The sequence below is a fragment of the Papaver somniferum genome, chromosome 9 (assembly GCF_003573695.1).
Source record: "Papaver somniferum cultivar HN1 chromosome 9, ASM357369v1, whole genome shotgun sequence".
In the NCBI taxonomy this organism is placed as follows: Eukaryota; Viridiplantae; Streptophyta; class Magnoliopsida; order Ranunculales; family Papaveraceae; genus Papaver; species Papaver somniferum.
This window is the reverse complement of record NC_039366.1, coordinates 31,501,210-31,526,381: the sequence shown is the minus strand read 5'-3', so window position 1 is coordinate 31,526,381 and position 25,172 is coordinate 31,501,210. Positions and strand designations below refer to the sequence as shown.

The following is a 25,172-nucleotide window of genomic DNA, read 5'->3' as shown; positions in this document are numbered from 1 at the left end:
AAATTTAAACAACATGATGGAGGTGCATGTTATGGATGAGGATTTGGATCCAGTGGTGGTGTTGGTGGAGGTGCAGGCTATAGATGGAGATTTGGAACCAGTGGTGGTGCTAATGGTGTTGTTCTGAGTGTCAATTTTGTATATAATAATGTTATTTTGTTGCTTGCAGGGAATATATGGTATCTGGAGGACCCATAGGTAAAGTGAAGAGTTATGGATTGAAATCAAGTAAGTTAGTTATTAAGATTGATTGTAACTTTTTATTTGAGATTATATGGGTTAGATTGATGTCTTTTAAAACATATGAACTTAATACATTCAGATCTTAAGAGTAGCGTCTCAATTTGCTCATGTTTTGTAAGATATACTTACTGATTTCAGTCTGATAGATCTTTTTGATTAAGAAATTGATACATAATTGAGAAATACAGCTGACAGTGTTCCTTAGATTACTTGATTGCAAAACTAAAAGTATTATGGCGTGAAATTCGGTAGTTTAATTAGTTAAGATTGATTGTTCTAACAGTCACTGAATTTACTACCTTGTAAAAATCATTTGTAACGTAATACATCTGTTAAATTTATATTGGAAATAAACCATTTCTTGACGAACGTGTACCTTAGTATCTTTTTACTTGCAAAAATTGTCGTAGATAAATTTCAAATGTACAAAATCGAAAATCAGACCAAGTATTTGTCACAACAGTTCATCTAATTGCAGCATAGATGGTTAGTATGAGAATGAATGTGAAATACCTAGCAGTTCATCTAGTACACATGTTGTATATGGATGTGTAAGTCTTAGTTACACGAGTCAGATGCATCTGTAACTCTGAGTTACACTAGTCATATGCGTGTGAAACTGATAATGCATTGATGCGTATATTGTTCTTTTTAATCTCATAAAAATTTATTGTTTTTTGTTTTTCTTCAATTGTCGATAACTCATTAAAGTAGACTGCTTATTTGTATTATTTTTGTAGGATGGTCTCACTTTGTTAGAGAAAGAGACGTTTTTAGCTTCCTTCCAGTGCTACATTAGAGTCTAAATCTAGTTTCCTTAGTTAGACCATAAAATCCATCTATTGTTGTTTGACTTGGAGGCTTGAACACTGAGGTGGGTAGTAGCACTGAAAAGTCTTTCAATTTCGTAAAATGGTAGTATTGTACTTTAAATTTAAGAATGGTTTCCTGCTCCTCATGGTGCTGGTATTGTTTCTTCTAGAGTTCCTAAGAAGGTTTTGCAGTTTGCCAGTATTGATGATGTTTTTCACTTCTTCTCGTGGATCTACCAAAACCCTTGGAAACTTCGCCAAGGTTTGCATCTCTATCTTACATTATTTGTATTAGTTTGATGTAGAAGTTGTCTTTTAATTAAGGGCCTCATATTATGGGTTATCCATGGGTTGGGCCTTAGCCTAATTTTTCCAAAAAAATAATCAAAAACTGGATATCTTTCTCTTTTTGGCTTGATTCTAAAAAAAATTACAGAAATTTATTATTGTTTCTTCATTAATGTATCAAATAAAGATTAAATGTAACAAAAAAAAAATGAAAAAATCTAAGCTAAAACTAAAAAATACTTATAATTTTTCTAAAAGAATGAATAAAAGTTAGAATACTCGGGTACCCAGTACGTGTGAGTATCCCACGGGTATTACCCATTTGGACTCGTTAAGATACAGGTCCAATCGTGTAATTACCCGTCGGTTCCAAAGTTATTATTGGGTCCAACTTTAGAACCCGAAACCGGACATATTTCTACAGGGTCAAGTTCCGCGTCCATTGATAACCCTAATTGCTGGCTAAAACCGTAAAAAATACAAAATTGTAAATCTGTTTGTTTATTTATCATAATTCAAATCAACAATAATCATATATATTATGCTTCACATAACATTTTATTATGATCCAATACAATAAAATATAAATATCCCAGTAGTTAGTTCTACTAGAACTTGATATTGTCTTTTTTTTATATACGAAAATAGAGGATAGAAACCCCCCTAAAACTTACATAGTTTGAGTACTGGTGTTGGCTAGTACACTACCATAACTCCCCTGATTCAAAATACAATTTTCCAAGTTGTGATTAATAGTTACAGACCATTATTTTGATTTTCAGGTAGACTACAAAAGACAGTTCCAGATATATGCCTAAGAATACCATTTATATTGGATTGGTCCCAAGTCCTATTCAAATTGTTGTATGCGCTCATCAAAGCTAGGTTTACTGCTAGGTAATTCTCCCCTTCATTGACTGTGCTCCAGGTGTCGATTTCAAATATTTCCTTTCCATCATTGTTCATAGTTTATCGATCTTCAATCTTCGCAGCATGCAAACTTCTGAGAAGCTTTATTAGTTGGCCTAAATTTGATTCAAAATCCATCTTTCTTCCTAACTCCACTGCGCAGTTGTACGCTTCTGCTGCTACCTTCCTCTTCATTGTTTCTGGAGAGTTGAACTGGATTCTTGCTCCTTGTGCTCCTCTGCATTTACCTGTATGATCAAAGAGAAGCATTCCCATTCCATAATTATTATTCAAAGGGTTGCAGACAAGGTCAAAGTTTATTTTCAGTGTGAAGAGCATTGGTGGTTTCCAGATAATTCTGAATTCCACAATTTATGCTTCAGCTTCCTCTTTAGTGTATTCCACATGCATAGTATTGTCTTTTTCCTTTCTAGTTGCTGCTGATGTTGTGTTAATGTAATGGATAATGTCTTTTTCTATAAGCTCAGCCCTTGGTTTCTGATTTTCAAAGGTTAGATTACATCTAGCCTTCCATACATTCCATATCACAATAACACATAACTCAGGCCAACCAATTGATTGCCAGGTATGTTTACTTACAAATAGAATGAAAGTGAGCCATTCATGGAAATCCCATTTGTGGCCTATCACTTCATAAGGGTCAAAAGATAACTCCTTCCAAACTTGTTGAATTAAAGGGCAGTGGATAAAGAGATGTGAAATAGATTCCTTAGAGCATTTACATATTTTGCAGGTGGTGTTAATATACTTTAAGTGCTTTCCCACTCTCTCCCCTGTAGGTAAGATTGAATGTGCTTCCTTCCATAAAAAGACTTTAATCGAAGGAGAGACATCCAAAATTCCAAATGGCTCTCCAGTTTTTCATCCCATGTTGGTTTTTGCCTTTGTGTGTCAGTTTATTGTAGAGAGATTTCACAGTGAATTTCCCATCTTTGGTTAGAGGCCAGTAAACCTTGTCTTCATTGCCACTGTGTATGGTAGTGTTTTTGATTTTGGTAGCCGTGTTCTGATTGAAAAGGTTATCCAGTATGGTGTTATTCCACTGGTTGTTATTGAAAATGAGGTCAGCAACATACTCCATTCCTACTGGAAAATTATTAGGCTTTTGATAAGTAGATCATTGAGCCCATTTACCCAATTATCAGTCCATATTTTAACTTTTGCTCCAGATCCTATCTTCCATTTTCCATATTTTTGGATATTTGCAATGCCCGTAAGAATGCCCTTCCACACCCAAGAGTCATATGGTTTAGGCAGAGCTGACATGTGCATAATATCCTTAGTATGAAAGTATTTGGCATGCATGACCTGAGCTCCTAGAGTGTTTGGTTGTTCCATCATTCTCCATCCAATTTTGGAGATGATAGCACTGTTGAATTTTTCCAAGTTTATGAAACCTAATGCCCCTTCTTCTAGTGGTTTACAGACACCTTTTCAGTCTTTGAAATATATACCTTTTGGTTTACCATCCTCCTTACCCCAGAAGAAATTTCTCTGGAATTTGTTCATATCCTCAATTATTGCTTTGGGGAGTTTAAAAGTGCTCATTTGATAATTTGCCATTGTAGAAGTGACATGTTTTATAAGAACTTTTTTTCCCACCTGGGTTTATCGTTTTATTGTTCCATCCTTTTATTATATGTTTCATAATATCATCCACAGGGTGGAAAGCTTCCGCCTTAGATTTGTTGGTAAACAAAGGGGATCCCAGATACTTGTCTTTAAGACAAATATGACTCACTTGTAGTATTTCTGTGATGTCTAACTTTGTTTGGTAGGAGGATTTATTGCTAAAGAAAACCCCAGACTTTACCAGATTTATCATTTGGCCTGAGCAGATGCTAACTTATTAATTATGTTAAGAATGTTTTCAGCCTCACATTTAGAAGCCTTGCAAAAGATGATACAATCATCAGCAAAGAGTAAATGGCTTATAGAAGGGGCTCTCTTTACAATTTTGATGCCATGAATTCTACCTTCACTTTCTGCTTGCATAAGCATTCGAGAGAAGTATTTCATGCATAAGATGAAGAGGTATGGTGATAATGGATCCCCTTGCCGTAATCCTCTTGTGGGTTTGAAGAACTCACAGGGAACACCATTGACCAAGATGGCTAAACTAGTGGTAGATATACATTGGTTTATTCTTAAGCACCATTCCTCAGAAAAACCCATTTTTTTGAGAATAGTTATGAGAAAATGACATTCCACTATGTCGAATGCCTTAGACATATCTGTTAGATCATAGCTCGGTCAACCTCGCATGCCTTGCTATCTCAAGCATGTTTGTGAATGTTAGTGATCAAAACTATAAGTCTTGATTTCTAGCCTACATAGCTAAGTCTCGGACTAGGATAGGAAAGTGTAGTTGAGCTCAAGTACTTCATGGCGATTCATCATACAACGACAAAGATCTATACAAGGAACCGTGGAATTTCATCAACAAAAAGGTATTTGGAGATTTGAACTTATCTATAACTCAAAAGTCTATCTCTTCTATCTCCTACTTCTTATGAGAGAAAAGTCGTATACTATATAGACTAGCTCATACACATTTGACATTTCGAGCTGAGCAATCATTGCTTATCTTTTATCTTGAAATCGTGTGTTGGTAAAGCGTTTCGCTTTGATCAAGTTTATCTTCACCTAGTGACGAAAGTCATGAAAAGTTTCAATCACTTTGAGAATTGCTCTGACGTGAATCGGTCTGTGAATAACGGCTAAATAGCGTCCTCTGAGAATGTTTCAATGATTGAAATGAGAGTTTAGATTACATAAACATGTATTCCTTGAACCGAAGTTTTCGAACTTTGTTGATCAAGAGAAATCGGGAGGATTGTGGAATTGGCTTGCCAAGTCCGCGAACTATCGGAAGTTCTCGACCGAGAATTTCTTTTAGGATTTTCCAAATACTAGTTTGTATGCTTAGTCCACGAACTCAGTTCGCGAACCCAGTCCGAGAACTGGCGGAAGTTCTCATTTCGAGAATTTCTGCTGAGTTTGGAAAACTCAACCGATTAACTTAAGTCCGCGAACTTGTTTGTGAACTTAAGAGGTTATGATCTAAAGATGTGATCTGAAAATGAAACAATAAATTACTAAGGAATGCTTTATGCAAACCGTGGATATAATGTTCATGAGCCGATTCAATCGAATCGAATCATCTTTGCTTCAATTGTGTGTTGTGTAGTTACATAAGATCTCATAGAAATTGAACAACTTTGTAACTAGTTCATTTGAATCAATTGAACTAGTGATGGTGAAGAAGAACAAGGTTAATATAAAATGCTCATATGGTTAACCTTTTGGGTTACTATGTTAAACCGACATACACGTACACGTTTGGTCATGGTTTTCACGAACCCAGTAAACGTCTACCCAAGCATATGTGACAAGCTAAGTCTTCGATCTAACGGTTGAGAAATATTAGCTTGAATCTAAATCAGGTTTTTATTTAACGGTGAATATGGATTGCTTTGTAACTAAGGAAAAACCCTGATTTGAAGGCTATATAAAGGAGACATCTAGCATTGTGAAAAACTAATCCCCACACGTCTGTGTGCTACTAGTGCGCCCGCTAGAGTCGATATCCATTAACCTTTGATTTTCTTCTCTAAAATCAGGTTAACGAATTAAAGACTTCATTAGGATTGTGAGGCCAGACCGATACTACTTTATCGTAGTTGTGTGATATGATTTTGCATCTTCTATCGTACGAGTACGATCTATTGATTGGCTTGAGATCGTGAGAGTTCTCCGATAGGAAAGACAAAGAAGTCACAAACATCTTCGTCTCACTGTTAGTGATTCCTCGACAATCCGCTTGTGTAGTCAAGAAGGATTGTAGAGAGGTGATTGATTAATCTAGGATGTTCTTCGGGAATATAAGACCGGATTATCAATTGGTTCCTGTTACCTTGATTTTATATCTAAAGATGGAACAAAACCTAGGGTTTATCTGTGGGAGATAGATTTATCCTTTTATAGACTTTTCCGTGTGAGACAGATCTGTTTATTATCAAGTCTGTGATTTTGGGTTACAGCAACTCTTGGTTTTGGGTGAGATCAGCTAAGGGAATCAAGTGCGCAGTATCCTGCTGGGATCAGAGGCGTAGGAGTACAACTGTACCTTGTATCAGTGGGAGATTGATAGGGGTCCAACTATAGTCCAGTCCGAAGTTAGTTTGCAGTAGGCTAGTGTCTGTAGCGGGTTAATACAGTGTGTATTCAGTCTGGACTAGGTCCCGGGGTTTTTTTACATTTGTGATTTCCTCATTAACAAAATTTCTGGTGTCTGTTTTATTTCTTTTCCGCATTATATTTTATATAATCGAAATAATACAGGTTGTGCGTTCGTGATCATCAATTGGAAATCCAACCTTTGGTTGTTGATTGATATTGATTGATCCTTGGACATTGGTCTTTGGTACCGTCCAAGTATTCCTTGTATTTGATAAAGACTCGCTATTGTTTTTAGCTTGAGTAAAAATCAAATCAAGAGAGATATATTAACTCCTTGAGATACTTTTATCTGGATTGAGTCTGACTGTCTAGTTGATTCTCTAGCAAAGTATTTCGGAGTTAGTCCATATAGATTGCTAATCGAAATATTGGGTGGTATTGTTAGACCCCCGCTTTTTCAATTGGTATCAGAGCAGGCAAACACGTTTAAGACCTCAAAATTCTGTGTTTGTGGCGATCTGACTATATGGACCGTAACGTCTCATTTGAAGCCTCACCAGGTCTAAAAAACAACCGTAGGAAAAGGTCTGATAAACTGGTTAATCTTCAGAAGAGATTGGAAGAACAAACCCGGATCTATTCTGGTCTTGTTGCAGAAATTGCAACTCTTAAGGATTTGATATCTAGTAAGAATCTCCCGTTAAATCTAATAGAATCCAGTTGTTCCTTTCTAAAAGATTGTCACTCTTCAGATAATGTTCAATGATTGTTTGTTGAGAAAACTGATGTGACTAGGAACCACTCAGACAAATGCCAAGGGTCTGGCCTTTATGGATACTCATCCGATTATCCTCTTCGACCCTGTACGTCATCTTTAAAGAGTCTGAAGACTGAAAGTAATCCTTGCAAGAATGTTGTGCAACCGTGCATTACTCAAAAGGGACGTACAACACTATCAGGAAATTTTATACAGAAAAGTACTGATGGTATAGGCAATCTTACTTCTTGTCCTACTTCTTCTCTTCAATGGTGTAGTGACAGTCATTGTGCCCCATTCCTACATGTGTTAGGCGATTCCTCATTGTGTGTGTCCTCTATCACCTCCAAACATGAAAAAGACTCTACATCCAAGACAGAAGGAGATCTTCCGATGGGTTGCTATTCATCTCATTCAGAACCAGGAAATATTGATATAACTCTGAGCAACTCCTCTTGGAAAAAATCAATGATTAATGAGTTATATCAACTTCATAGACAAGTTGTGTGGAACCTTGTACCGTGAAAGTCCAATGTATATTATGAAGGTTCTAAATGGGTATCCAGGAATGAGGGAGAATGTTTAAACACCTTCAGAGATAATCTCAGGCTCATTTCTCAAGGACACTCACGTGTTGAAGTTGTTGAGCCTAAAGAAATGATTCTTCCTGTGGAATACTTTTTAGCTATTCAATCTACTTATAATTGTTGCAGGTCCTACGTGACAAGTGCCTCGGGGAACAAAAAAAGAAGAATCTCCGCTCAAGTGTATTACCTTAAAAAGCCATTATGGGATAAACAAGGGGAGCTTTTTGATCCCATTGTTTCTACCTAACCCTAGACGTTCGCGTCCCCATGATTGTCTTGAGAAAATGGGGATTTGCGTCTTTTGGCTCAAGGAGTGTATTTTTGGTTATTTTTGTTTTTACCTATATATATATATATATATAAATACAAAAGCTTTTGTCTGTCCAAGGTTTATGTGGTTCACGAACGGTGTATTTCAAAAAAAAAGCTTCTATTCCATGGCACCTGTTACTAGATGCAGCACAAGCAGGAATACAATGCTGGCAACTAATGTACGACAGTGTACTGGAATTTCCTCCACAGGGTTGAAGAAAGTGAAGGATACAATTAATCGTAAAAATCCTTCATTAAACTGGTTCTTGTCGTCGTATCAAAGTAATGAAAATTTCAGGAACCTGGTAAAAGATTTCATCAACAAAAGAAACAGCTTAAAATCTCAGATTTCTACATCCTTAGATGATATTGTTCACCATGAATGAATGTTATCTCAATCTACAAACATTGTACGAAAACTAGAAAAATAACTCGGTAGATTGACAGTGTTTTCAAAAGACTTGGAGGAGTTGAATGATCCCTTTGTTAATGAACTCTTCAATAATGAGAAGGAGTTCTCTGAAGAAACTTGGGAAAAGTTCATGAATGCCTAGGATGTCTTCTTTTTGGATTAGTTGGAAGAATAACTAGTGCTTTCAATATCGATGATTGTGACTACACATAGCTATTTTTGTTTTCATCTTCTTATGTTATTTTTTAGGTTTTGTTATTAAATTCTACAAATATTTGGGGGATGATTATTATTGCAGTATTTTAATGGTTTGTGATATTACAATATTTTTATGGGATATGTAATTTTTACGTCCGCGAACTTGAAGGTCCCATATTGCAGTCAAAAGTAAAGTCGTTCATGAATCGGTATTCGTATGGATGAAAGGACGAATGGACTTTTGACATATACAAAAGTTATGCCTATGCAATCATGTATTTTATGGAAAATAGGATAAAATATTTTGTTCAACAAGGATAAAGTCTATTATGTTGTTATGATGGAAAATAGAATAGATCCTTGTATGTTATCCACGGTATTGATCCATTTTATTATGTTTTACCGTGAAGGCTCCATTGTGTGTCTTATGTTGAGCACCTTACAACTAAGTCGATTTACCTTGGCTTTGTTGGTTGTTCCATAAGATTCTATATGTCGAGCATTAGGAACTAAATTAATCAACTAGTTTGGTTATTTAGTTAGTACTCCATAAGTATTCTTTCTTATGTCGAGTACATGTACGGTTAAGGTTGTCATATTCTATGATGAATTTAGTCGGGGTTCCATAAGTTCTCTTATGTTGAGCCCAAAATAATTAAATTGATTACTTCGGTAATTAGTTTGGTTGTTTGTATTCCAATTAGATTAATTATAGGTTCTCTTGTAATTAATCTAGTTGAGTTTTCATATATTCCACAAGTTCTTGTGTTGAGTATATGAAAGGCTACACTATCATGTTCTTTGATTAATGTAGTCATATATTCCGTAAGGTTTTCCTTACGTTGAGTATTTGAACGGTTAAGTTAGTCATCTCCGTGTGATTGACTTAGTCGTAGCTCCGTGAGTTTTCTTATGTTGAGCACTTTCAATTAAATTGATCACTTTTGTGATTTGATTTAGTTGTGTATTCCAATTAAATTAATCATGGGTTTACTTGTGATTAATTTGGTTGAGCTTTGGATATAGAAAATCATTCCTATGGTTTTTGGTGTCCAATAAAAAATCCTTCTTTTCTTTCGAAATTAAGGTCTCTCTTGTTTTTCTCACGGGAATGACATCAAATGGGGGAGAGTTATTTTGAACTTGTGCTTAATGGTAATATCTTACAGGGAGTGCGGCTGTGGAATTTTATAGGGGTTATCTTGTATCTTAAAACTCCTTGATGAATGTTGTTAGCTTCGGCTATTAGATTGCATCTAAATTAAGTTGGTATGTATTTTTATTTTGGTCATGAAATGTCTCTTGTGGAAATTTCATTATGATCCCATTCTTGTACCTTTGCCAATTTTATTGACAAAAAGGGGGAGAAATATTGTAGTTCACACTACAAATACATATGGTTTTCGGATCATTGTGTAAGGGGGAGTGGTTTCCATGATCGAGATGGAGTATTGACTAAGGGGGAGTGATACATATCACCGTAGTATTATTGTTAAAGTCGTGATACAATTGGACTTTGATGTTATATAATAATACTATGACATTGTATAATAATGATCGAGAATCTCGATTTCTCTCATTGTTATAGGTACAGATATTCAAAAACGATGGTGCTAAACTTACAACCTTTTGGATCATTGGAGTACTTGGAAGGACGAAGATTTCAAGGAACGTTGAAGATTAGACTATGGAATAGGAGACACTAAAGTTTATCTTTTTTGTATTCCATATGTATTAATAGTTTTGTCACTAAAATTGACAAAGGGGGAGATTGTTAGAGCATAGCTCGGTCAACCTCACATGCGTTGCAATCTCAAGCATGTTTGTCAATGTTAGTGATCAAAACTATAAGTCTTGATTTCTAGCCTACATAGCTAAGTCTCGGACTAGGATAGAAAAGTGTAGTTGAGCTCAAGGACTTCACGGCGATTCATCATACAACGACGAAGATCTATACAAGGAACCGTGGAACTTCATCAACAAAAAGGTATGTGGAGACTTGAACTTATCTATCACTCAAAAGTCTATCTCTTCTATCTCCTAATTCTTATGAGACAAAAGTCGTATGCTATATAGACTAGATCATACACATTAAACATTTCGAGCTGAGCATTCATTGCTTATCTTTTATCTTGAAATCGTGTGTTGGTAAAGCGTTTCGCTTTGATCAAGTTTATCTTCACCTAGTGACGAAAGTCATGAAAAGTTTCAATCACTTTGAGAATTGCTCTGACGTGAATCGGCCTGTGAATAACGGCTACATAGCGTCCTCTTAGAGTGTTTCAATGATTGAAATGAGTGTTTAGATTACATAAACATGTATTCCTTGAACCGAAGTTTTCGAACTTTGTTGATCAAGAGAAATCGGGAGGATTGTGGAATTGGCTTGCCAAGTCCGCGAACTATCGGAAGTTCTCGACCGAGAATTTTCGCTGGGATTTTCCAAATACTAGTTTGTATACTTAGTCCGCGAACCCATTCCGAGAACTGGCGGAAGTTCTCTTTCCGAGAATTTCAGCTGAGTTTGGAAAACTCAACCGATTAACTTAAGTCCGCGAACTTGTTTGTGAACTTAAGAGGTTATGATCTAAAGATGTGATCTGAACATGAAACATTAAATTACTAAGGAATGCTTTATGCAAACCGTAGCGCGAATCGAATCATCTTTGCTTCAATTGTGTCTTGTGTAGTTACATAATATCTCATAACAATTGAAAAACTCTGTAACTAGTTCATTTGAGTCAATTGAACTAGTTATGGTGAAGAATAACAAGGTTAATATGAAATTCTCATATGGTTAACCTTTTGGGTTACTATGTTGAACCGACATACACGTACACGGTTGGGCATGGTTTTCACGAACCCAGTAAACGTCTACCCAAGTGTGTGTGTGACAAACTAAGTTTTCGATCTAACGGTTGAGAAATATTATCTTGAATCTAAATAAGGTTTTCATATAACGGTGAATATGGATTTCTTTGTAACTAAGGAAAACCCTGATTTGAAAGCTATATAAAGGAGACATCTAGCATTGTGCAAAACTAATCCCCACACGTCTGTGTGCTACTAGTGCGCCCGCTAGAGTAGATCTCCATTAACCTTTGATTTTCTTCTCTAAAATCAGGTTAACGACTTAAAGACTTCATTGGGATTGTGAAGCCAGACCGATACTACTTTATCGTAGTTGTGTGATCTGATCTTGCATCTTCTATTGTACGAGTACAATCGATTGATTGGATTGAGATCGTGAGAGTTCTCCGATACGCAAGATAAAGAAGTCACAAACATCTTCGTCTCACTGTTTGTGATTCTTCGACAATCCGCTTGTGTAGTCAGGAAGGATTGTAGAGAGGTGATTGATTAATCTAGGATGTTATTCGGGAATATAAGACCGGATTATCAATTGGTTCATGTTACCTTGATTTTATATCTAAAGACGGAACATAACCTAGGGTTTATCTGTGGGAGACAAATTTATCCTTTTATATACTTTTTTGTGTGAGACAGATCTGTTTATTATCAAGTCTATGATTTTGGGTTACAACAACTCTTGGTTGTGGGTGAGATCAGCTAAGGGAATCAAGTGCGCAGTATCCTGCTGGGATCAGAGGCGTAGGATTACAACTGTACCTTGTATCAGTGGGAGATTGATAGGGGTTCAACTATAGTCCAGTCCGAAGTTAGTTTGCAGTAGGCTAGTGTATGTAGCAGCTTAATACAGTGTGTATTCAATCTGGACTAGGTCCGGGGGTTTTTACTGCATTTGCGGTTTCCTCGTTAACAAAATTTCTAGTGTCTGTGTTATTTCTTTTACGCATTATATTTTATATAATTCAAATAATAGAGGTTGTGCGTTCGTGATCATCAATTGGAAATCCAACCTTTGGTTGTTGATTGATATTGATTGATCCTTGGACATTGGTCTTTGGCACCGTCCAAGTATTCCTTGTATTTAATAAAGACTCGCTATTGTTTTTAGCTTGAGTAAAAATCAAATCAAGAGAGAGATATTAACTCCTTGAGATACTTTTATCTGGATTGAGTCTGACTGTCTAGTTGATTCTCTACCAAAGTATTTCGGAGTTAGTCCATACAGATTGCTAATCGAAATATTCGGTGGTATTGTTAGACCCCCTCTTTTTCAATATCAATCTTTAGACCCATCCATTCTTGCATATCTCTTATATTCCTCATATTATTAATAATTTCATGGGCTACCATGGTATTATCATTAATCTGTCTTCCTGGAATGAAAACTGATTGATATGGAGATATTACTTTAGTCAGAAGAGGTTTCATTCTCTGAGCAATAATTTTGGAAATTAGCTTATTAGTTGTGTTGCAGAGGGAGATTGGTCTAAAGTCTCCTGGAGAAGAAGGGAACTGAACTTTAGGAATAAGGGAGATAAAAGTTGAATTCATTTCCTTGAGCATATACCCTGTTTGGAAAAACTTTTGGACCAATTTTATAAGGTCATCACCAATTGTTTCCCAATTGTCTTGGAAAAAATTTGGTGGGAAACTATTTGGTCCAAGAGATTTATTTCCAACCATATCAAATAGGGTTTTCTTGACTTCAGCAGCAGAGGGGAGATCAAGAAGGAGCTCATTATCTCTTGTAGTAATGGTTTGAGGGATGAGATTCAAGATTTCCAAATTTATTTGAGGATCAGTGGTTGTTGCTATACTCTTAAAGTGGTTTGTTAGACAGTTAGAAATAGACAATCTTTCCTTTAGCCAATTTCCATTAGCATCTTTCATAGTGTCAATTTTGTTCCTTCTATATCTTATTCTAGCAGCATTGTGGAAGAAAGTTGTGTTTCTGTCTCCAAGGTTTATGACATTATTCCTACTCTTTGTTTTCCAATAATTCTCTTCTATTCTTTGCCACTTACTTAGGGATCTTTCAAGTCTCTTAATGGTGGTATGGCATCTGTTAGGAGAATTAGCAAGAATGTCAATCTCATTCTTAATTTTAGATATATTATGTTGAATTTCTCCGAAAGTGTTTTTATTCCATCTATTCAGAGAAATTTTACATTTTTGAGGTTTGAAGCAAAGGAGAAGCTAGCAGATCCTTGTGGATTTGTTTTTCAAGCATCTCCAATTATTCCCTTGCAATCAGGATGGTCCATCCAACCTCCAAAATATTTAAATGGGTATGCCCCATCCTTCCAGTCCGGGTTGGTTTGTAGAATAATTGGACCATGATCAGATCCCCCAGCAATGAGGTGATGGATTGTGGATTTAGGAAAAAATTCAATCCATTTCTCATTGCTTAAGGCTCTGTCAAGTCTTTCTTCCACTTTTTGGTTATTCTCTCTTTTGTTACTCCAAGTAAAAGGGTGACCATTGAATCCCAAGTCTTGGAGACTCATATCAGCAATTAAAGTGTTAAATAAGCTAGCTTCATCTCTATCAAAAGGTCTTGCACCTTTTTTTCCTCCTTCCTTAGGACAACATTCAAGTCTTCCATGACTAACCAAGGTATATTTATTTTTCCAGCTATATTTACAAGTTTTTCCCAATAGTCTTGTTTTCCTATAGTATATGGACTACCATGGAAAGCAGAAATCATATAGTAGTTTTGAGTTCTTCCATCCATTACCATATCATTAATTTGATTGTGGGTATAACTATCAATGGTAACATTGATATTGTGTTTCTAGATTAAGGCCATCCACCTTGCTTGGCCTCTTGGAGGGACTAGCCAGTAATGCTGGACATTACAAGACTTAAGTATTTTATGCATACTAGTGTTTTTTTGTTTGGTTTCAATGAGGCATAGGAGATCTGGATTGTGCTTGTTTAGTAAGTCGACCAAGTAGTTTTGGGTATTATGATTCCCTAAACCCTGACAATTCCATGTTATGATGATGATAAATTCCTAGAAGTAAGAAATTATAGGATAGGATTTAGCTATTGTGCTTTCTATTTGCATGTCAGAAAGATATGTGTGTCAAGTATGCTCAAATTTATGTCATGTAGAAAAAAGTCATCATTATGGAGATGCAAGTTTAGTGATACCTTTAGTTCCTTTGTTTTCCAGTCCTTATTGTAAGTAGAAGTTCCTCCAATGATTTCCTCCCTTTTCCTTTGTGCTTCTGGTTCATGGTACTCCTTAGGAAGATTACTTCCCGAGGTTTCCATTGGATCTTCATACATTCGTTTTTTCTTAGTGATTCCTGGGTTTTGGGATCTTTCCTCAGTACTGGTTGCTTCAAATTCGTTTAGTAGGTTCACTAGTCTGGGGAATCTAGTCCATGCTTTTGTTGGGCTTTCCTTTGCAACAACTCTAGTGCTTAATCTCTCGAATCCTGGTGGGACAGATAGAGATGGTTTTGTGGGAGAGGCTTTAATGTTTCTGACTGCTTTTTTGATCGATGAAGACTTAGAGCTTCTCCTGCTTTGTGGTTCCTTCTTGCAGTCAAATTCCTCACGTTTTCCAAAGTTGAAAATCAACTCATTCTCCTCTTCCATGACTCCTTTGGAAGGTCTATTTATGAAAGCGTCATAGAGCTCAGCTGGCTTCAGATTTTGTAAGAATTCTTCTTCAGTCATTTCTTTGTTATTCACCCCTGTTTCCTCTTCATTCTCTTGTTGTTGTTGTTGATCCCTTCCAGTGAAACCAGCTATTTTTAGAGCATTTGGGATGTCATTCTTTGTGACCCGAACTGTTACAAGGTTTGAATCAGATGAATCATTGTTTCCCTCCATTACTCATTCTTCCATGTTAGAGGGGTTATTGTTGTTTGGCTTTGAGGGACCTCCTATCTCCATGATTCTTCTGTCATCTTCAGCCCTCTGCTTTGTTCTCTTTTCTTCCTGAGCAGATCATACTCTTGTTGAGTGGTCTGGAATTCTGCAGACTTGACAGAGTTTTGGAGTGATAGCATAGTCATATTCAATTCTAGTCTTCTTATCTCCTACCTTTGCGCACATTCCTGTTGGCATCTTTTTTTTTTTGAAATCTAGCAGGACAATAACATTAATGTTTTTCTCATCATCATCTCTTCCATATGGTCTTCTTAAGTCTTGTAGGATACCGCTGGTCTGCTTCTTTCATAGAGAGCTTCCCATGATGTCATCCTTCTTGGAACTCTTTTTTAGATGGATCGGCATGACAACAAAGTGAACCATTGTGGATTCAAGTCTGTAAAACCCCATTTTAGTACTTCTTTGAGAACCATGAATTGGTGTAGAGCTATCCATGGACCTCTTGTTGCAAGATGGTTTCTGTCATCTACACTGTTAACTTTGATTACATAAAAATTGAAGCCTTTATTGAATCTGGATAAGTTAAACCCTCTTGATAAATCCCACGATCTCTTTATGCAGTTTCTAAGATCCAAAAGATGTGGCTTGTGTGGGCTAACTAATCTTCCAACAAAACTCAGCTTCCATTCTTTTCTTTCAGGATCTTTGAGATAAGATGGATCGATCTCAACGGATGGTTCATCTTCATCTTCAATGGAAACTGATCTTTTCATTTTATCCGCGAGTTGGTGAATGGTTTTATCAGAATCAACCATCAGGATGGTGATGAAAAGGGAGTTTTTAGAGCAGAGATAGAATAGGTAGCTGTGGGTGTTTGTTCTTGAGGGTTGAAGTAAAGAGTAGATAAGGTTTGGTCTTTTGAGGAGTGGTGAATAAATGGGAGAGAGAGGCGGGAAGACCTTTTTCTTTTTTGGTTTGAATTTTGATAGTACACTGTGCTTTTTTGGCCTATTGTTGGGCAAGGAGAGATAGGCTCCCGTGAATGTATGCAAGAGGTGTTGTAGACCATCAAATTTCTTTGCCTTGGTGTTTGCTTTGGTGCAGGGAGGTTGACAGGTCATACACCATCCATGCTGACTGAAATGTTTTTTTCCATAAATTTTATGATACCATAAATGATGTACTCTTGTTTTGAGGTATAAGAGAGTGTAGCTTATCTTCTGATGTTTGAGGGAATCTGGCTGAAACCCCTCATATGGTTGATAATAGAGATAGGTATGACACCACTTTTTGATAGAGATAACACTTAAGGAGTATATACTCTCATTGCAGTAATGACTCTGTATGCACAGATCTCTGGTGTAGTACTCATGGATCTTTCTAAATTGGTCATACATATATGTACTTTACCAACTGTAAAATATCATAACCACAAGTTTAAAGTTATCATTGTTACCGATACTTCTCTTTAATTCGATGTAGTCGTTTGACAGCACATGTTGTGTTGTACTTCGCCTAACACGTTGACCAGCAGGCTTGCATTGAAGACTACCATGATGGTTGATTTCAATTAGGGTGTTACTTATCTTTGGAGTACCCTTGATAAGAGTACCAAGCACAGGTAAAGAAAAACACTTTTAAGATTCTTCCCTGTAAAAGAAACCAGCACATTTACAATCTTTGCTACATGTATCCCTACAGTCAGTCACCTTCATTGGTCCCTGTCCTTCATCATACGGACTCGAAAAATGTTGGACTCCGACAATTTTGTAATATTTTGGGGAGGCAATACCAGTCTTACATGAAGGATCTGCAGGAGTATTGCAACTCTCGCTCCATCCTAATAAACCCTTGGGACTAGGGCAAGCAATACACATCCTTTTATCACATAACCCAAAAGAACCGCATTTTGATGGAAACCTGCATTCCCTCACATCATATCCTAAGACTGCATAAGTTTCATCCCATTTTAAGTACGATATGTTTGTGTAATAAGTAAAAACTTTAATGTTTCCATCTGATCCTAATCTAAAAGAAGGAATAAGTTGCATTGTAATTCACTTTCTTAAGTATAATCCCTCTTGAGTTATCTACTGGTCTTGATTGAAGTTGTTAGAGCATAGCTCGGTCAACCTCGCATGCGTTGCTATCTCAATCATGTTTGTCAATGTTAGTGATCAAAATTATAAGTCTTGATTTCTAGCCTACATAGCTAAGTCTCGGACTAGGATAGAAAAGTGTAGTTGAGCTCAAGTACTTCATGGCGATTCATCATACAACGATGAAGATCTATACAAGGAACCGTGGAACTTCATCAACAAAAAGGTATGTGGAGACTTGAACTTATCTATCACTCAAAAGTCTATCTCTTCTATCTCCTACTTCTTATGAGACAAAAGTCGTATGCTATATAGACTAGATCATACACATTTGACATTTCGAGCTGAGCATTCATTACTTATCTTTTATCTGGAAATCGTGTGTTGGTAAAGCGTTTCGCTTTGATCAAGTTTATCTTCACCTAGTGACGAAAGTCATGAAAAGTTTCAATCACTTTGAGAATTGCTTTGACGTGAATCGGTCTGTGAATAACGGTTACATAGCGTCCTCTGAGAATGTCTCAGTGATTGAAATGAGAGTTTAGATTACATAACCATGTATTCCTTGAACCGAATTTTTCGAATTTTGTTGATCAAGAGAAATCGGGAGGATTGTGGAATTGGCTTTCCAAGTCCGTGAACCTAGTTCGCAGACTCAGTCCGCAAACTTTCGGAAGTTCTCGACCGAGAATTTATGCTGGGATTTTCCAAATACTCGTTTGTGTTCTTAGTCCACGAACTCAGTCCGCGAACCCAGTCCGCGAACTGGCGGAAGTTCTCTTTCCGAGAATTTCTGATGAGTTTGGAAAACTCAACCGATTAACTTAAGTCTGCGAACTTGTTTGTGAACTTAAGAGGTTATGATCCAAAGATGTGCTCTAAACATGAAACATTAAATTACTAAGGAATGCTTTATGCAAACCGTGGCTATAATGTTCATGAGCCGATTCAATCGAATCGAATTAGTTTTTCTCCAATTGTGTCTTGTGTAGTTACATAAGCTCTCATAGAAATTAAACAACTTTGTAACTAGTTCATTTGAGTCAATTGAACTAGTTATGGTGAATAAGAACAAGGTTAATATGAAATGCTCATATGGTTAACCTTTTGGGTTACTATGTTGAACCGACATACACCTATACGTTTGGGCATGATTTTCACGAACCCAGTAAACGTCTACCCAAGTGTGTGTGACAAGCTAAGTTTTCGATCTAATGGTTGAGAAATATTAGCTTGAATCTAAATTGGGTTTTCATTTAATGGTGAATATGGATTGCTTTGTAACTAAGGCAAAACCCTGATTTGAAGGCTATATAAAGGAGACATTTAGCATTGTGCAAAACTAATCCCCACACGTATGTGTGCTACTAGTGCGACCGCTAGAGTCGATCTCCATTAACCTTTGATTTTCTTCTCTCAAATCAGGTTAACGACTTAAAGATTTCATTGGCATTGTGAAGCCAGACCGATACTACTTTATCGTAGTTGTGTGATCTTATCTTGGCTTAATACAGTGTGTATTCAATCTAAACTAGGTCCCGGGGTTTTTCTGCATTTGCGGTTTCCTCGTTAACAAAATTCCTGGTGTCTGTGTTATTTCTTTTCCGCATTATATTTATATAATTGAAATAATACAGTTTGTGCGTTCGTGATCATCAATTGGAAATCCAACCTTTGGTTGTTGATTGATATTGATTGATCCTTGGACATTGGTCTTTGGTACCATCCAAGTATTCCTTGTATTTTATAAATACTCGCTATTATTTTTAGCTTGAGTAAAAAATAAAATCAAGAGAGAGATATCAACTCCTTGAGATACTTTTATCTAGATTGAGTCTGACTGTCTAGTTGATTTTCTAGCAAAGTATTTCGGATTTAGTCCATACATATTGCTAAGTGAAATATTGGGTGATGTTGTTATACCCCCGTTTTTTCAATTGGTATCAGAGCAGGCAAACACGTTTAAGACCTAACAAGTCCGTGTTTGTAGCGATCTGACTCTATGGACAAGAGTACTATCTCTAACAACACAACATCAGTACAGGACTACTCAGATAAGTTTCAAAAATCTCAAACCACTGAGGAAAACTCCTTCTCATCTCCTTCAACCGAATCTAAATCCAACTGGAGGAAATCTCTTGATGAACAGTTGGATGATCTCTCGGATGATAGTGATTATGAAGAAGGAAAAAGTCTTGATGAGGAAGTTTCTCAATACATCAAGTTGTTTAATCGTGAATTGAAGGAAACAAGGACAACTGCTTGCTTGAGAAAGTATATGAGTCCTCCCTGTCAAGAAAATCAGAAAGTTGAGAAAACTCTTCAAAGGTTATGATGGTGGATACAAACTGTTACAATCTACCGTTAAAGATCATGAAGAAGAGGTTCGCTCAAAAAAAAGTCTGAATGTGATAATCTTCTTCGTAACCTCTGTATATTAAAAGAGAGGGTTGCCGAAAGTGAAGCAAGATGTGAATCTCAACAGAAGTGTTTCAATGACAAAGAACGCAGCTTTCTTATCAAAGAGAGATCCTTGGAAACCAAACTCACTGCTGCTCTTAATAAGGTAAAATCACTGGAAGAGAATATAAATAGGTTCGGTTATATCTCTACAAAACTGTCTTCTATGCTGGGAGCTTGTAAAGAACATCATGATAAACGTGGTCTGGGATATAAAGGGATAGACGCTCCTAATAGTGGTAAGACTAAGTTTGTTAAAGCTGTTAATATTTCTCCATGTGAATAACATGTGTCAGCTTGTAAAAACAAGGAGTCTACTTCTTCTAAAGCTGCTCAAAAAAGAACTACTGAACATAGGTCCTTCAACTGCTATTACTGCGGAAACAAAGGACACTCTGAGCGAAGATGTCGCCTTCAGATTAGGAATGAAAAACTTCACAACATTCTTACTTGGATGTCCAAAGAAGTTGTTAAACCTATATCACAGATTGGAATCATTCCTGGGACATACTGTGATAAGGCTTTTCCTAATTATGTATTCAAACCGAAGGATACCTACAATGGTGGAAGGAAAAACAACAAAAGTGTGACAGGTGCTCTAAATCAGTCTGGAAGGAGAAAAGGGAACATGAGAAAGAAAAACGAGTCAAGTTCCTCTAATGTTCTCAAAAAGGACTGTGAATCCAAGACTTCCAATTCAGACTTCTTACATGTCAACAATCGAGTCTCTGATCTGAAGATTCACATAAACATACTGAAACGGAATATCAAGAAAACATGGAATGTTGTTAAACCAGGTACTTCTAAATCTTGTCTTTATAATGCTTCTTCAGCTAAACCAGGTAGTTTGTTAAATACCGATGAAAAGGAAAAAGAAGAAGTGAATAATGATGAGCAAGATTCTCGTCTTATTACAACCTGACATGTTCGTGTTGCATCTCTTTTTAATTTGGTCTTGATAAAAAGGAATGCTCATGGTTCTTAGGATTTTTCTTCTTGAGAAAACTGTCAGGACTGTACTGCATTCGATGTTACTTTATTCCGTTTGCTCCTCAGCATCTATTTTCTTTGGGCTTCTTTGGTCTTTCATAGGCCCGTTTCTCTAGCACACGCAGGAACCCTCACGAACGTCTTGTTTTCCAGGGTTTGATGAAATCCCTTATATTTATAATGTGTTCCAGAGGTGCAAAAATATTTTTTAAAAGTCTTTGTGGTGCACAATGGAGAGAAGTACCAAGGATGATGATGTTGAGATTTGTCCTATTGATATCTCCTGCTTTCATGCTCTTGATCATGAAAACGAAGACAAACTGCCAGTTCAGATTTCTTCACAACTGGTAGGAAATCTTCTTGGAGACTTTAAGTTCGTTCGCGAACAACTTGGTATCGCAACACGGAATCTAGACTACCTAAAAGACGAACTAAGGAAGGCATCTGAGGAACTCGTTCTTGTTCAATCCCTGGTTGCAGACAAGATTTAGCTTTTCGTCTGATCGTGGTTCTAGTTATATGCCTAGTATGTCTTCTTTTTGGATTAGTTGGAAGAATAACTAGTGCTTTGAATAGCAATGATTGTGACTACACATAGCTATTTTTGTTTTCATCTTCTTATGTTATTTTTTTAGGTTTATTGGTTATTAAATTCTAAAAATATTTGGAGGATGATGTTTATTAAAGTATTTTAATGGTGTGTGATATTGCAATATTTTTATAGGATATGTATTGTTTACGTCCGTGAACTTGAAGGTCCCATATTGCAGTCAAAAGCAAAGTCGTTCATGAATCGGGGTATTCGTATTGATGAAAGGACGAATGGACGTTTGACATATCCAAAAGTTATGCCTATGCAATCATGTATTTGATGGAAAATAGGATAAAATCTTTTGTTCAACAAGGATAAAGTCTATTATGTCATTATGATGGAAAATAGAATAGATCCTTGTATGTTATCCACGAACTTGTTTGTGAACTTAAGAGGTTATGATATAAATATTGGCTCTGAACATGAAACATTAAATTACTAAGGAATGATTTATGAAAACCGTGGCTATAATGTTCATGAGACGATTCAATCGAATCGAATCATCTTTGTTTCAATTGTGTCTTGTATAGTTACCTAAGATCTCACAGCAATTGAACAACTCTTTAACTAGTTCATTTGAGTCAATTGAACTAGTTATGGTGAAGAAGAACAAGGTTAATATGAAATGCTCATATGGTTACCTTTTCGGTTACTATGTTGAATCAACATACACGTACACGTTTGGGCATGGTTTTCACAAACCTAGTAAACGTCTACCCAAGTGTGTGTGACAAGCTAAGTTTTCGATCTAACGGTTGAGAAATATTAGCTTGAATCTAAATCAGGTTTTCATCTAACGGTGAATAAGGATTTCTTTGTAACTAACGCAAAACCTTGATTTGAAGGCTATATAAAGGAGACATCTAGCATTGTGCAAAACTAATCCCCAGACGTCTGTGTGCTACTAGTGCGCCCGCTAGAGTCGATCTCCATTAACCTTTGATTTTCTTCTCTAAAATCAGGTTAACGACTTAAAGACTTCATTGGGATGGTGAAGTCATACCGATACTACTTTATCTTAGTTGTGTGATCTGATCTTGCATCTTCTATCGTACGAGTACAATCAATTGATTGGGTTGAGATCGTGAGAGTTCTCCGATAGGCAAAATAAAGAAGTCACCAACATCTTCGTCTCACTGTTTGTGATTCCTCGACAATCCGCTTGTGTAGTCAGGAAGGATTGTAGAGAGGTGATTGATTAATCTAGGCTGTTCTTCGGGAATATAAAACCGGATTATCAATTGGTTCCTGTTCACCTTGATTTTATATCAAAAGACGAAACAAAACCTAGGGTTTATCTGTGGGAGACATATTTATCCTTTGATAGACTTTTCTGTGTGAGACAGATCTGTTTATTATCAAGTCTGTGATTTTTGGTTGCATCAACTCTTGGTTGTGGGTGAGATCAGCTAAGGGAATCAAGTGCGCAGTATCCTGCTGGAATCAGAGGCGTATGAGTACAACTGTACCTTGGATCGGTGGGAGACTGATTGCGGTTCAATTATAGTCCAGTCCGAAGTTAGTTTGCAGTAGGCTAGTGTCTGTAGCGGCTTAATACATTGTGTATTCAATCTGGACTAGGTCCCGGGGTTTTTCTGCATTTGATTCCTCGTTAACAAAATTTCTGGTGTCTGTCTTATTTTTTTCCCGCATTATATTTTATATAATTGAAATAATCCAGGTTGTGCGTTCGTGATCATCAATCGGAAATCCAACTTTTGGTTGTTGATTGATATTGATTGATCCTTGGACCTTGGTCTTTGGTCCCGTCCAAGTATTCCTTGTATTTGATAAAGACTCGCTATTGTTTTTAGCTTGAGTAAAAAATCAAATCAAGAGAGAGATATCAACTCCTTGAGATACTTTTATCTAGATTGAGTCTGACTGTCTAGTTGATTCTCTAGCAAAGTATTTCAGAGTTAGTCCATACAGATTGCTAAGCGAAATATTGGATGGTATTGTTAGACCCCCGCTTTTTCAAAAGTAAATGTCGAGTCAGGGTGCTTGGTTGTTGTCGTTCACCAAAAGCCAAAGTCAATTCATAAAAAGTAATACTCTGATCTTCTGGGAATGCATCAAAGGATACATCCAAAAGGCCTTCACCTTCCCAACCTCCGTACTGTACAGATTTGCCTGCAGTTTTAAGATACATTGTGAAACCTTTTTTGTCAATCACGATAGTGTATGGACGTCTCAACTGTTCACATTCGAATAACGATCTTTTTTCTTCTAAAGTTAAGCTTAAGAGATTGGACTACTAATAGGGTATCAGCCGGATAATTGAAACTCTGCCAGACAAACTTCTCATTCTTATCTTTAAGTACCAGATTCCTATTTGGTTGCATTGAAATACCAGTAACACCTTTGTTGGCCGTGTTAGTTTGCCAAACTATACGACCATCAACGTCAGTTAGGACTAAATTATCATTGCGACAGAGAGTTAGGGTAGCGTTTTCGCGAACAGGGTCATTCCGGTTAGCGTCCCATACCCAACGCATCAAGTCTACATCTCTAAGAAATTATCAGATTTGTTTGTACAGACTATGGAGAGAGTATAAGTGTCCACTAGAGAATCACTGGCCTCAATCAAATTTTTATCCCATAGAAGTATCATGCCTCCTGAACTTCCCATTGATTGTTGGAAAGTCCAGCAAAAATTGCTCTTTCCACAAATTCGGCTTATATCCCAATCAATACAGAACATCATTTTTGTTTCTTGCAGTAAGATGATGTTAGCGTTAGTGAGATGAATCATTTTCTTAACAATTGATTGTCTGGTTGAAGAGCAAAGACCCCTAACATTCCATGACATAATCTGTAAACTCATTTTGGAACCAAAGAACCCCAATATCTTTTACTTGTTTTTGAGATAGAGTTACTGTTGTAATCATTTATGGAGATTCCCAATCTTTTGTATTCTGTTTTGAGCTTCTTAAGCACAATACCCGAACTACAAGCCTCATCAGAACTTGTACCATCAACATAACTATAATTCTCAGTTGTTAGCTCAAAACCTAGAGGGTAGAGTGGGTGGTCTTCAATAAATACCATAAAAGTATCCTCCAACTCTAACATAGGTTCATGTTTATGTTTTGGTTCTCTTAAGACAACTTGACAACAATTGTCAAGTTCCACAATTGTCTGAACTCCAAAATCTTTAACAATCTTAGAGTTCTTGATGAATCCATGAGTTTTTGGAATAGGACCCTCTACAGATTTAGAAGCGAACCTATTTGCCTGCATGCTACAAATTATAGGAGATTCTCTGCCTCCTCTTGATAGTTTACCTGACACAAGACGATGGTCCCTCAACTCTGACGATGTTTTTAGTATCAAGTCTCTCTATGCTAAGCTTAATTCTACTGTTGGATTCGATAACTTCCCACATCAGTTTATTTGGGAGAAGAACATTCCGCCAAAAGTTAACTTCCTCATATGGTGTTCAGTGCATAGAAGGTTGAACACTATTGATGTTATGGCTAGAAAAGGTATCATTCATGAAGATGGTTGTACCTTATGTGGGGATGCCTTTGAGACTGCAGATCATTTGCTTTTACACTGCAGTCTTAGCGGACCTCTTCCATTCTAGCGTC

General features: G+C 36.7%; 1 pseudogene; it reads right to left on the bottom strand.

The window, feature by feature from the left end:
• Nucleotides 1-16,844: 16,844 nt before the first annotated feature.
• LOC113311709 lies at nt 16,845-24,086 on the bottom strand (annotated as a pseudogene).
• Between the last annotated feature and the right edge of the window lie 1,086 nt (nt 24,087-25,172).